The following is a 14,885-nucleotide window of genomic DNA, read 5'->3' on the forward strand; positions in this document are numbered from 1 at the left end:
TTAAATAATGGTAAACAAAAATTGATTGATTATTTCACAAATTCCATGCATTTGAATTTAAAGAATTCTCTTTGAATATGTTGTATAGATTATAAAAATACAATAGATTTATAATTTACATTTTATTTATGCATTGCACTTTAAAAACAAATGAAGCAAATCAATTATTTCTATTTTATTATTATATTATACAATAAACACATTCTTAACAAACGTATAAAATGTATTAAAATAACTATTTGCTCCATTGAAATTAAATACAATCAAATATAAATATAAATACAAAACTATAATAATAAAGTACTTTATTTTATTTATATTTATATTTATTATATAATATTGTAAAATTAAATACTTTATATTATTTTATAAAATGAAATGTATATATAATAAATTTTTAACATATATAAATGATGAAAAGTAATATAATGAAATTATAATTTTAAAGTAATTTTATAAATAAAAATTATTCATAATTATCATAGTTCATTTTTAAATATATAATTATTTATTATTTATATATTAATATGTTTGTATATTTAGTATAGGACAGGGTGTTCAAGAAATAATTGTTTAACCCCTTAACTAAAAAAAAAGGGTGTTATATGTTTGACCGCTATGTGTGTGTCTGTGTGTTTGTTTGTCTGTGGCATCGTAGCGCCTAAACGGATGAATGGTTTCATTTGAAAGGAAATTTTACGAAGAGTGATCTGAGCTATATTTCAAGTGTGAGCTTAGGGTTTCATACCCGAAAAAACTAGGAATTTGGCGATGATCTTCAAAATCAATTCAGTTTGGAAAACCTGGCTCAATTCATTTCGAAAAGTGAAATGGTAAAATAATTAGGTAATTCAAAACAATAATTCAAAAGAACAAAGTCAGTTAAATTAAAATATTTATAAAAATTGGTCCCAAAAAGTGATATCTCTCTAAGTATCCTTTTCATCTCATCTGATGTCCCTGACCATCACTTTGATATTGATTTAAGAAGGAGTGTTATCAGTTTAATGTGTTTATCTGCGCGTCTATGTGTTTCTCAGTGGCATCGTAGCTCCTAAAGGGTAGAACCGATTTGATTGAGAACATTTTAGAACTTTAAGTCAAAAAATCGGTTTACAAGAATTAAATCGCTTTTGTCGGGGGTTTTTTAAATTTTGTAAATTTCACTTGATTTATTTTAAAGAATTCTTATAAAAAATAACACCGATAGCTACCAACTTTATCATAAAGAGCTAAACATTATTTTGTTATACTGTTACACTCTGTATGAAAAAATAATATGCAATAAAAGTGAATTTAATAATAGCGTATAAAACACGGATATAGAATAACTAATATAATAATAATACAAACATTTTTATTCTACAAAATATAAACATATTAAATACATTTTCTAAATATGCATTATTAATTATTTTAAATATGTTATGCTATTTCATGTGAAAAATTTCAGTTGAATATCAGTAGGTTATTTTTTACGATTATATAAAACAAGGGTATTACATATACACTGAAATATTTTTATATTTGTTTTTAGGAATTGATATATGTTTAAAATGCATCAAGAAATTCCAGCACGAATTGCATGTTGCAAATATCTTTTTCTTTTGGATAGTTTGTTTCGATCTATTTGTTGTGTGCGTGGTCATGGTAGGTATAAATTTTGGCGATAATGGAGGCTGTTATGACTAATTTGCAGTTCTTTAAATGTTAATCTTATAGAAAATGTCAAATTAAAATTATTGAAAAACACTTATTAATTAAATTTAATGCATTAAAAATTGTGAAAATAAGAAATTAAATTGCACAAATATTATTTTTAAAATGTAAATTATCATAATTATTTATTAAAATTTTTGAGACAATAATATTAAATTTTCAATGTAACTTTTGTTCTATCTCTAACGGTTTACAAGATGGATACTACGGACCCATATTTCCTGAGGACGCTGTTAAAATTTTAGCTTGATATCTTTTTTCGTTTTTGAGTTATCGTGTCCACAGACGGACGGACAGACGGACGGACAACCGGAAATGGACTAATTAGGTGATTTTATGAACATCTATACCAAAATTTTGTTCGTAGCATCAATATTTTTAAGCGTTACAAACTTGGGACTAAACTTAGTATATCTACCTTTCATATTACATATATGCATGGTATAAAAGTATGAAATTGAAGGGCGCTTCGCAACTAAATTTTGATAATCTTAATATATATATTTCTTGTGAGCGTGTGTATGTAATTGAACTCCTCCTAGACGGCTGGACCGATTTTGATGAAATTTTTTGTGTGTGTTCGTGAAGATTCGAGAATGGTTTAGATTTACAATTTGGTCCAGTACAACTGTTTTTGAGGGCTCCGTACCAAAAAAATGAAATTTCATTAAATGGTGGGAGCGCATATAAATCATATCACATTATGTATACTATGTGTACTATGTATTTTTAATAGTATTCAGGTATTGTCAATAGGCATTTATTAGAGCCATATGCGAGCGCAGCGAGCTCTACTATCAAAGGTCAGGCCAAAGGTCGAAGGTCAGGCCACTCCAATAAATAGGAGTTAAATTGGGGTTTAGCGGGATGGGTTTAGCGGACAGGCTAAACGTAGTATAGGTATTCATGAATTGGAGTTACGTTTTTACGGGACAACGTCCGTCGGGGCCGCTAGTTTATTTATATTTATTAAAATTTATATAATTTTTTGTAAACTTTAAAACGGTATAAGATTCTTGTTTTGCTTTATTATTTAATTTCCAAAAATGACGTAAATAATTTTCGCAATATTCTAATACTTTCTCTTGTACATTTTGAACAAGAAAATAACAGGTAAATAGGTGTAATGTGATACCATTTACAGTAAAAAAGAATTATATTTCCTTAACTTAACGTGTATATATTTATTATATTATATATTATATCGATTTAGTATAAAACGTTGATCTATAAAACTCAATATGGGCAATAAACTAATACATGTTGGTTGGTGTGGTTCTCGTATATTATCTGACAGATTATTATTCTAAATTTGGTATTTCCGTTTTTGATTTAATACTTTCTCATATAATTTTAATTTTATTAATCAGTAAGCCAAATCTCTCCAGAGTATTGAACCAAACAGAAAGAGAAAATTGTTTTTATTTTATTTTTTTATTGTCATTGTGTTTTGTAGGAATTAGAAGTTATTGTTTTTAATTTTCATCTAGATAATGGTCTACATATACGTAGAAAAAAAGAAATTTCTTCAATTGTCTCTTAAAATTTTAATTTCTTTTTCCTGAAAGCTATTATGGCCAAATTTTAAACAATCTTTGATTGGCATGAAACTTTTTAAGAAAAAATTTACAAAAAATAGCGGTTTTCCAGATAAGAATGGTTAAAGTTACAATTGAATTTCAATCATTGCGATTATATGTGTTATTCTATTTGAATATGTTAGGTATTCATATTCTACCTGCCCTAGGTATTTTTATTTTACGAAAATCCTGTTTATTGTCCCAATTTTCATTTTTCACTTAATACAGTGGAAAAAGAAAAATTTCTAAAGTGCCAGGGAAGGTAAACCTTTCCATTAAAATGTTGAAAGAAAAATTACCAAATTTTCCTTCGTTTGAGAGTACTACGCTCAAATGAAAGAAAATTTTGCAATTTTTCGTTCACCATTTTAATGAGACAGTATTTACTGTACGTTTAATTAATTGCGAGACATAAATTTTTTTCGGTGGAGAGTAGAGGAGGGACAATGAATTTTTAATCTTTTTGTGTCCATTTTCCATCAAGACATGCAGTCGCAAGCTCACTCTCGGTGCGCATGTGGCCAAGTGATTATTAGGTGTATTTGAAACTTGATAAAACTTGATAGTTGTGTTAAATATTTGATGTAATTAGAAACTTTTTTTTTTGCCTAGTTAAAAAATCTTATTGCCATACCAAGAATTAAATCATTTTTAACTGCCTGACGCAAAAGTTTGATTTCATTTGTTCCTCTCGAAGCAAAAAATGTTAAAAAGTAACAATATAGGGCTCCCAATTCCCATAATAATAAATATTAATTCAATTATTAGTTCCGGAAATTAAACATATACATATTATCCGATAAGTAATAGAAATACGTTTCCTTATTTAAAATACTATTATCGCGCTATGTTAATGTATGAGCTAGTAATTTACTAAATATCTTTCTCTCTCTATATACAGTGTGTCCCCGAAAAGAGGTAACTATACATGTAAATTTTCTTAATTTGCATTTTAAGAAAAAAAGTAATTCTTTATAAAAAATTTTGCTTATTATGAAAAGTAGGAATATTTAGAACTTCTAAATATTGTGCAGGGTAGCCAAAAATTTTTTATCCCTAATTTTTTTTGGGTAAATTACCCATCCTTTTTATAAGTTGACAAAATGTTACTAAGAAAAGTTACTCGAAATTGCAAATTATGCCTCAAGATTCAAATTCATGACTGAATTTCAAGAAGATCTTTCCAACTTTGACAATTCCATTGTTAGTAAATGTTTAGCCGAGAACATAAGTTTTCTTTTTAATTTTCTAAACTAGTCCACACAAAAATAACTCTCGAATAATACATGTAAATTGATTTATTATTATTTTCTTTGTTACTTTTTTTTGTAATTACAACTTTTGATCAAATAAAAAATGATGCTATAATTAAAGTATACGGATCTTTTTAATATTTTGTATAGAGTTAATAATGTTAATTGCGAGCAACTTTTTTGAATAACATTTTGTCAACTTATAAAAAGGAAGAGTAGTTTACCAAAAAGAAAAATAGTTATTTCAATTTTTTGGTTACTCTGTACATTATTTAGAAGTTTTAAATATACCTACATACTTTTGAGATCAAGCAAAATTTTTTATAAAAAATGAATTTTTTTCATATAATAAAAAATAAGAAAATTTACAAGTATAGTTACCTCTATCCGGGGACACACTATATATATATGTGTGACTAACTAAGTATAAAGAAATAGAATTGACATTAATGGAGAGAAACTTATTAATTGTTAATTACGATGTAATTTCAATCATGTTTGTTGTTAAATATTGATTTTGTATAGACAATAATTTATGTAAAAACGATGGTGATAATGAAAAATGCTTTTTAACTGATTTATAAGTAAAAGTTTTTTTTTTTTAAAGTAAAATGTCTTTAAGATATACATAATAAGAGATTTGTTTCGTGATTATATGTAATTATGATCTAAAGATTATTTAGTTATAAAAATGTGTATCATTGCTTGAATATAAATTTAGAATTTATAATTATGACAATGACCATTAAATGCCAATGGGCTTTTTAATGGATATTAATGATATTTAAATATAAGGAATGTATAAAAGTATCGTTGACACGAGAAAAGCTCATGCTTCTTTATTACTAGGAAGATTTATTGTGACATAATTCATTTTTCCATATTAGATTTACAAAGATTGGTTTTCAAGTTTGATGATATTGCTTTAAGATAAATATATTAGTCAATCGTAGACTTTTAGATTAATATTTCAACAATTTTGATAATATAAAAGTATTATTTGTATAACAACAGTAGCTGTACCCGCCATAATTCGCTCTGGGGCATTATGGTTGCATGGGAATAGATGAGAAGTATCTAGTAAATTTTATGAAATTTGATTAGCTCTCGATTAAAGAGTTCACAACTTTTAAACGACTGAACTGATTTTCATATAGCTTACAGTTGAATGTACACGTCATGCTCTTTTCTTTGCTACCATTTCGAACCACTTGGTATATTCGAGAATATTCGTTCATCCTAAATCGATTAAATCGATCGTTCTTAAAGAAAATACATTTTAGGAGTCATGATGAATTTACAAATGAAGTTTGAATAGTTAAGAAATGTTTTATAAAATTAAGACTTACTTATTCGTAGTATGAATTTATTGTAAAGAAAATTAAAGCAAACGTAGTAAAGAATGTGAAGTATTGAAAATCTAAAAATAAATTAAGAACAGAACATAAAATTCAAGGAAAATATGATTCTGTCTTAATTTTTCTAAATTCAACTCCTATTCGTTGTGTGCGTAGTCATGGTAGGGTCAATAAAATCGATCCCAGCGCTTCCAATGAAAAATTTTGGCGATAAAGGAGGCTGTTATGATCAATTTGCAATTCTTTGCATGTTAATGTTATAGGAAATGTCAAATTAAAATTATTGAAAAACGATAATTAATTAAGCTTAATGCATTGAAAATTGTGAAAATAAGAAATCAAATTTCACAAATATTTAAATTTGTGAGACAATAATATTACATTTTCAATATATGTCATAAATGCAATCCATACAATTATATATGCATCCAAACAATTCTATAATTGAAGCAGTGTATCGCTACCATGGAAACGCCTCCAATAAAACTCACACACGGTGCGAATAGGATGAAAGAAGTTCTTATTATAGTTTTGTTATAGAAATATTTGTCGCGGTGATTGCATAATTTTATCAAAATCATTTCAGTAGTTTTTAAGATAAAACTTAATGCGTGCACAGAAAAAACATCAGCCACGTATCTGGTCGGTGAAAATTTTTTTTCTTAATTTTTGGCTCTTCGTTTAGACCACTGTCCTCAGTTGCTTGGCTGATGTTCCAGCACTTTTTTGAATAACCTTGAATCTTTATTTCTGCAATAAAAAATTAACGAACTTTTCGCGAAAGAAAACTTGCATGTCCCTCTTGGGCCAGTACGAAAGTAGGATACTAAACAGTATAAAATAAATTTTTATAATAAAAAAAGTTATTAATAAACTTTAATAATATTCATTATTTTATTACAGTGAGTCGTCTTATTATGATTATTTCTTATATAAAATAAATCAATCAATATATATTATAACATAATAATATTTGTATTCAATATAAACTGTATTATATATTTTATAAATAATATAATAATATATATAACTAGTTTCAGATAAACAATATAATATCATAACATCAAACTGGTTTTCTTTTGCATCATTCGTATTAATTTAGATGAATGCAATAAAAATTCATTAAACATGTGAATTAACCATAACATTCCGGTTACGTAGAAAATTTTATAAATTTTGTAATAAATTCAGTGTATACTAGTCCGGAATTATCTACAATGTGGGGGCATTTAAGATGAAGACACCCTCATATTATTTTTGTTATTTATAAGTTTATTGACTTAAAATTTTGCACAATCATACGCTGTGATTGGTCACATTTTTAAGATACTTAACCGAAATTAATCATTTTGCCTAAAGTTAAGAGATGATTAGAGATATCGAAAAAAACTATTAGAATCTATAGCACACTAAGCATAAAAGTTTTTTTATAAATTTTGTAACTAGTGTGCTATGGAATGAAAAAACTGGACAAAAATAATAATTTAATAATTTTGTATTCAAATATATCTATTTTATCACGAAAATCGATATATGGGTATACAAAAATATTCTAAACAATTTTGTATAATAGAACACATAGCACATTTGTTATAAAAGTTTCTTTTATAATTTTATAATTAGTGTGCTATGGAATGTATAAACTGGACAAATTGATAATATAATAGTATTTTGTCGTCAAATATTTCAATAAACTTGTAATAATCATTAGAAGTTCTCAAAGCTTTTTTTTCGATATCTCTAACCATCTCTGACGCTAGGCAAAATATTAAGAATCGGCTCTATTTGTCAGTTTAAAGTTCAATCGCATCATCCTGAATGACTGTGCAAAATTTCAAATCGATTTATTCCTATAAATTCCAATAAATAATGAAAATATGAGGGTGTCTTCATCTTAAATGCAATACACTGTAGATAGAAATTTAGCAACTTGGAGTTGCTAACTCGAGTGTTCCTGTAAGAGAAGATGGAGTACTTTTTAAGAGTTCTCATAATAATATTATATATAATTGAATGGGACTTTCGTAAAATAATTTAAAGGTTCTCAAATATTGCCTACAATCTCAACATAATTGAAATTTTGTGTTTCACTTTCTTGATACCCTCCCTGCATTCATTGGTTACACATGTTTTTATTATTATTATCGTTACATTTTTAGCTTACACAATATATTGCGTGTATTTTGGACCCAAGTAATGCAGTGAATAATCATTTAAACACTTCTAAGAATTTGAATTGATTCAATTGAAAATTTTACAATAAATTTTATATTGAATTCTTTCCATTTCCGTTTGGCTTTGTACACGGTTAATGATCCCGGTTCTGACAACATAACTCCATATATTCATTAAGTTTCTTTCGTTTCTGATCTGCTAAAATATGATGCAAAACTACAATTAATAACAAGTGACGAAAATTAGTGTTGCTGAAAGAAAAAAAAGAAAAAAAACTTTTAACAAAAAGAAAACCGACTTCAAAAGAAAAACTTTTCCAAAACAAATTAAAATGCACTAAAAAGTAAAAAAATAACGATAATATAATGTAGTTAAAATTATTGTTACTTTTGGAGTCGGTGTCAGCCATGGAAACAACTCTGACAGAACAGTTTGCTACATTAGCTTGGCTAACACCGACTCCAAAAATAACAATAATTTTAACTATAATATATTATCGTTATTTTTTTACTTTTTAGTGCAATTTAATTTGTTTTGGAAAAGTTTTTCTTTTGAAGTTGGTTTTCTTTTTGTTAAAAGTTTTTTTTATTTTGTGATTTTTAGTGAACTTAAAGTGCACTAACTAATTTATCACTAAAAAAAGAATCATCGAAATCGGTTGGCGTGATTTTGAGTTATTCGTCCTCTTGTCGTGCATACTTAATGCAAAATTAAGACTTTTATGATTTTCTCAGGGATGTCGTTATCAGAACTCAATCAAAATGAAATGGTTCCACACGGGAAGCACTAGCTTTCAAATAAATAAAGAATTATCAAAATCGGTTCACCCAGTCGAAAGTTCTGAGGTAACAAACATAAAAAAAAAAAAAAACACTCGAATTGATAACCTCCTCCTTTTTTGTTTGAAGTCGGTTAAAAAGGCGCAATGTAATTGTTGTGAGTAGACAAAGGAGATTTTTTCAATCGAATACAGTTTAGTTGAGAAGGAATAATCTATAGTCTCGCATTAATAGATAATTATGTTCCAAAATCAGATAATAACATCTGATATTACAATTATATAAACTAAATTTGTCCCTAGATTTCTGCACGAGATGAGATTAAAAATTATAAAATTGAAAGTTGTGATATCTAGACGTCCATAAAACTAACTACTGTTATAAATTTTTTTTAATTTGGCGGATATCTGCTTTAGATGATTGAAAACCAATCTTATTTCTTGTTTTAAGAATGAAAGTTACATAATTAAATGTTAACTGTGTAAAACATAACTAACAACATCAATGCTTCCATTTCCGACGAAAAATATTTCAGGGAAGTAATCAATTATTATCTAAGAACAAGTAACACTTAAATTATATCTACTTATTATAAGTAACAGAAAGTAACAAGGGTAGTTAATGAAATTATTATTTCGTACGACGTATAACATATGCTGTTTTTAAAAAATGCTGGTGGGAATTTTATGAGGAATAGATAAAGGAAGCACTGGTAAATATTATAAGAGTTCTTTCCGCTTGTATTATCCGGATTTTAGAAATGTCAAAATTTCTTTAACATAAGAAAATTGTATGATTGATTGACTCAACATCATCAAATAATTTATAATTTTTACGCCGAATATCATAAATATTTAATATTAGTTTATACAGGCCATAAACTTTTCCAGAAGCTATCTGAAGATATTAGAAATGAAAACAAATTTAATCAATTTAAGATGAAATTGAGAAAGTAATTGGTCCTAAACAAATAAAATTATTATTTTATTATTATTATCGACACGATGTAAAGCAACTTTTTTGAGATGTTATTTGGATCCCTTAAGGAAATGTGCTTTATATTGCCCTCCGGCTGCCATTTGTATTGGGTATGGGGTATGGGTATGGAGGTTAGCGGGCCATGCTCAAGGATCGCGTTTCGAAGCAATGGTTCAGAGCACCAAGCCAAGTAAACCCTTGTACTCTATCCCCGCTACGCTTTTCAGTGGCTATTATAACCAACTGATGTACTGAAACCCAGGATTTGCCTAGCGCTGAGTTTCCTAATTTCTTCTGGTTCGACTATGGCCGGACCAAACCATTTCCTTCGCTGCTGTATGAGCGCCGGGCAGTAACAGAGAAAGTGGATCGATGTTTCTTCTGAGTTTTCTCCGCATCTGTCACACGCGGGAGATTGTCTTTGTCCAATCTGATGTTGGAACTTGTTCAGGTTATCATGCCCTGTGACTAACTATACGATGACTCTAATATCAGGTCTGTTTAGTTTCAAGATCGCCTCGGCTCTGTTACCGAGCGAGTTTCCTTCAAACAACAGGCTCTTGGCGATTCGCCCTCCCTCGTAGCTGGCCCATGCCTTTCATTGTTGGTTTTTCAGATTATCTCCTAATCTGTTAAGACCTTCTTGGTATGGCACCCTCGCAAGCTTTTCTTGAGTGGGAGCCATGGTTGCCATTTGTATTAGTTTTTAAAAATTTTGAAAATTTTCGAGTTATTTTCTAGAAAAGTTTTCTTTTTTTTTTCGTTATGCTTAAATTTTTTTTATATATCTGCCTAGTTGAAGCTACTTAAGTTTTCATCTTTTTGTCTTTTATATTCTTGGAAAAATGAACACCAAAGTGTTTTCGTAATTTTCCCCCTCACGAGAAAACGATGATGTTTACGAAAAATTGTTTCAGAAAACTTTCTTTAACATTTTTGGAAAATGGATGTTTACGAAAAATTGTTTCAAGCCTAAGTTTTACTTTTGTTCTTTCTCTAACGGTTTAACATAAGCCAAAATCAAAATTATAACATTTCTGAATACCATGTAAATTTTTCAAGCAGCTTTATTTCGCGGTTTGCGATTTGAATGTAGAAGTTGACTCATGTATATATTAAAATCGAGAAATAATTTAAAATTATTTAAGCACGAGTTTTTCCGTTTTTTCTGTTTGAACACCTCATTGACATAAAAACTTATCGTTCAATCAGAAACGAGACCAAATAAGAGAGAGTGTAGATGTAGATGTAAATGTTTAAGCATATATACACTCAAATATAGACTTTTTCTTTCCAATAATCTCATTTCAGATTAATCGACCTATACATTCATGTGTGAAATGCAAGTAAAAAATAATGAAGATTACTATGACAAGTCCAGCAAGTCCACAGTTTAGTTAATTAGAAAAGTAAGTTATTAGACATTTAAATAATTATATATTAATAAATAAATTTAAATTAAGTATTCATTATTAGAATATTTATCATCATTCATTAGTTTTACTACACGTACGCGTTGCAAAGCAAACCCGTTGAAAAATCATAAGTTTTTGGTACTTATCTAAATTGATCTAAGTTTTCGTATCGATTGAGATGAAGATAATCTTTATGAATGTAGTTTAAGATACCTAAATAGTGGTTTGACTTGCATGAGAATTGCAAATCGAAGAAACTGAATAAAACAATTACAGGAGAATAAGCACTAAGGACATGCTCGTTGTCACTTTTACTCACTTAAGAGTTCGAGTAAGTTGAGAAACAGGCTCGAATGAAAACCTGAATTGCGTGGGTATGAGGTGGAGATGATGAATATTAAGCACGAAAATTATTAATACCTCGTACCTTCCAAATGGCTCAAAGGATTTTAATATTTAAGGTATCATTATATTTATCTTGAAAACCCAAGTGTTCTGAGATAGGTGTTTGAAAAAACAAAACAAAATGGCGGATTTTTGGAGCGAAATAGTCATACGTTAATTAAAAAAAATAGCAACACCTATCGAGTAGGGTATTAAATTAAAGGAAATTAAGAGGGGACTACAAAATATATATTTAAGTTATGTTTATGTTATGTTTATTATGTTTAAATTTAATTAGGAATAATAAATTGTTTGAAATTTTTTTTATATGGTAGGTTTTTTTAATGCTACTAAGTCTAAAGTAAAATCTATATTCTAAGAAAGAAACAAGTCCAGTATTTTACATAGCAACTTCAACAGCCCTTCTTTAAAATCTAGATCGGCTCAAATCTTCTCAATAATGGGCCCTGACTGTTAAAATCGCTATATAAAATACTGCACCTGTTTCATTCTTTTTACAGTTTTTACAAATAAGTAGGATTCGAGTGAGGACAGTGTCTTTGATGTAAACAATGTCTCATCGTGTTTGATACATTTATGAACAGCGAACATTTAATATAATTAGATATAATAGTGGTTCCCATAATTGGTGACGGTGAATGATAATTGTTTATTATATAACTGCACCTGACCGTTCGAGCTCCAATCTACACACTATTATTGCTTATTACTTTGCACTGTTTGTCTGTCTGTAGTACGATATCGCCATATCAGCTCAGCTCAGCTTAACTCAGCGCACACAAGTTTTTCATCCTACACGCAAATAAATTTGATTTATTCATATTTATATTGTATGTAACTATACATCAGTTATTTCTTATGGTCAATTTGAATTTATTCTTGTATTCAAACAATTATTAACAACAGATCATAAACAACGACAAGAATATTATTGTTGTTGTTTTCATTTATACAATGTAGGTATGAATGTATACTTTATAATAACAGATTTATTTTGGGCTACTTACAGGGTGTCTGCCTGCTGATTGAGGCCGATGTATAATATGAAAAACAGATTGTATTCTTCATTACTTTCTATTAAGATAAAGAAGAATACTTGAAATTACAAAATTGTTTTTCATAACAAATTCTATAGCTTTTGTTTTAAATAAAAAGAACAAGAAAATCTACCCTAAATGCTCCTGAAAGTAACTTTTAATTGAAAAAATACTATGCTGGTGAATGTATCGGTAACAAAAGTCGTTGGCTTGGTGTTTTTTTGTAGTTACTGCTGAATCTCAAGTTATTTGGGACATCTTATATGTTTAAGTTCTCGCTCATTACTTTAAAAAAAATTAATTTAAACAAGTGAAAACAAACAAATGACTGACTTAATTGTTGAAATACCATGCATAGTCAGTGTTGATTTCTTTATCACATTATACATACAAACATGTGACACATACATAACTGATAAGTATAGTACATATTATAATATTTCCGCCTAATTGGCGCCCTCACGGGTAAACAGTGATGTTTACGAAAAAATGTTTCAAACAAAAGTTGTTTAATTTTTGATAAGGAACATTTTTTACATTTAAACTTTTGTTCTATCTCTAACGGCTTACAAGATGGGTTCTACTGACCCAAGACCCAATTGACCTATGATACTCATTTACGAACTTGACCTCACTTTTTACGTCCTGAGCACGCTGTAAAAATTTCAGCTCGATATCTTTTTTCTTTTTTTAGTTATCGTGTCCACAGACGGACGGACGGACGGACAACCGGAAATGGACTAATTAGGTGATTTTATGAACACCTATGACAAAATTTTTTTCCTAGGATCATTATTTTTAAGCGTTACAAACTTGGGACTAAACTTAATATACTATGTATATTTCATATATACATGGTATAAAATGTCAAAAACCGACACAAAAGAGTAAATTCGATTTATTGAAGGGATGTAGTAGGGATGATATTATCAACTAAAATTGAATACATTGGATGAAGCAAGCGACTTAATTGTCAGTTTACCTATTTTGCTGCTCTCCTTATGTTTTCGCTATTCGTCTTCTGTTTCTCGCCTGGGATATAAAAAAAATTTGTTATCTTTAATTTTTCGGGATATAATAAACCGACAGTTTTCTCGAGGAACTTTTCTCTTGAAGCAGCTTCATTGCCATTTCTCGAATTTTCTAGTTTTCAAATGCAAATGCTTTGAATGAAAACCTGACGGAATAGAAGTTCTTTATTATGTTGCTCAGTTTCACTGAGTAAAAATCTGTAAGAAGCCATTGAAAATTTTGTGAATTTTTTTAGTTTTTCTAGAACGGATCTCTGCAATGGATCAAACGTGCACTAATTTCTTTAAAAAAAGTACACTAATCTCCGTTTTTTCCGTTTTCAATAACCTGAATCAAGTTTGTCTTACAAGTGCTATAAGTACGTTCCTTTATTTTAAAATAGGCCATCTAACAGTGTTTCCATCAGGATAAGCTTGAAGCTTATTTTTATATTAACACTCTAAGCTTCTTCCTGCTTCTTGAAATTTCAAGCAAGTATTGGACGATAGATAAACTGTGTGATTTAATTTCATGTGTCTAATAAATTGATCAATTCGGGTATTTAGGAGTTGCCAAATTTTACGATACAAACACTACGCTTATGTTTGGAGATATAAATTATCAGTTTTTTATTTTTATATTTTCAAAATGGTCATTATTAAATTATTACTTACGCAACTGATACAATTTTTTATTTATTTCAATGATTCTAAGAATTTGCAGGCTTGTTGACATTGGTTATTTTTATTGTTTTATATGATATAAGTTTCGTAATTGTTTTTATTAGGGCATATCCATTTAAGTTATTTTATTCTCAAACTTTTGTAAAAAATAATTATTAATTTCTTGATTTATTAATATTACTTAGCCTTAATAACTCAAAACATAGTAATATTTGGTAAATTAGAGTGTAGTCTCATTCCAAGATATTTTTTATCTGAAATTTGGTGGTGAGGCTGATAAATATACTAATTGATTATCAAAAAAGTCAAACCCACTTAACCTTTTTTGACAACGCGTCCTTGGGAATGGGGGGGGGGTGTATGGGTATGGAGGTTAGCGGGCTATGCTCGAGGATCGCGCCTCGAAGCAATGGTTCAGAGCATCTAGCCAAGTAGACCCTTAAACTCTATCCCCGCTACGCTTTTCAGTGGCTATTATAACCAACTGATGTA

At 28.6% G+C, this 14,885-nt stretch overlaps 1 protein-coding gene across 1 annotated transcript in view; it reads right to left on the bottom strand.

Moving 5' to 3' along the window:
* Nucleotides 1-14,885, bottom strand: part of LOC123296519 (rhoGEF domain-containing protein gxcJ) — a 209,306-nt gene that overhangs the window by 26,907 nt on the left and 167,514 nt on the right. The window lies entirely within an intron of this gene.

The sequence above is a fragment of the Chrysoperla carnea genome, chromosome 3, assembly GCF_905475395.1.
Source record: "Chrysoperla carnea chromosome 3, inChrCarn1.1, whole genome shotgun sequence".
NCBI lineage: Eukaryota > Metazoa > Arthropoda > Insecta > Neuroptera > Chrysopidae > Chrysoperla > Chrysoperla carnea.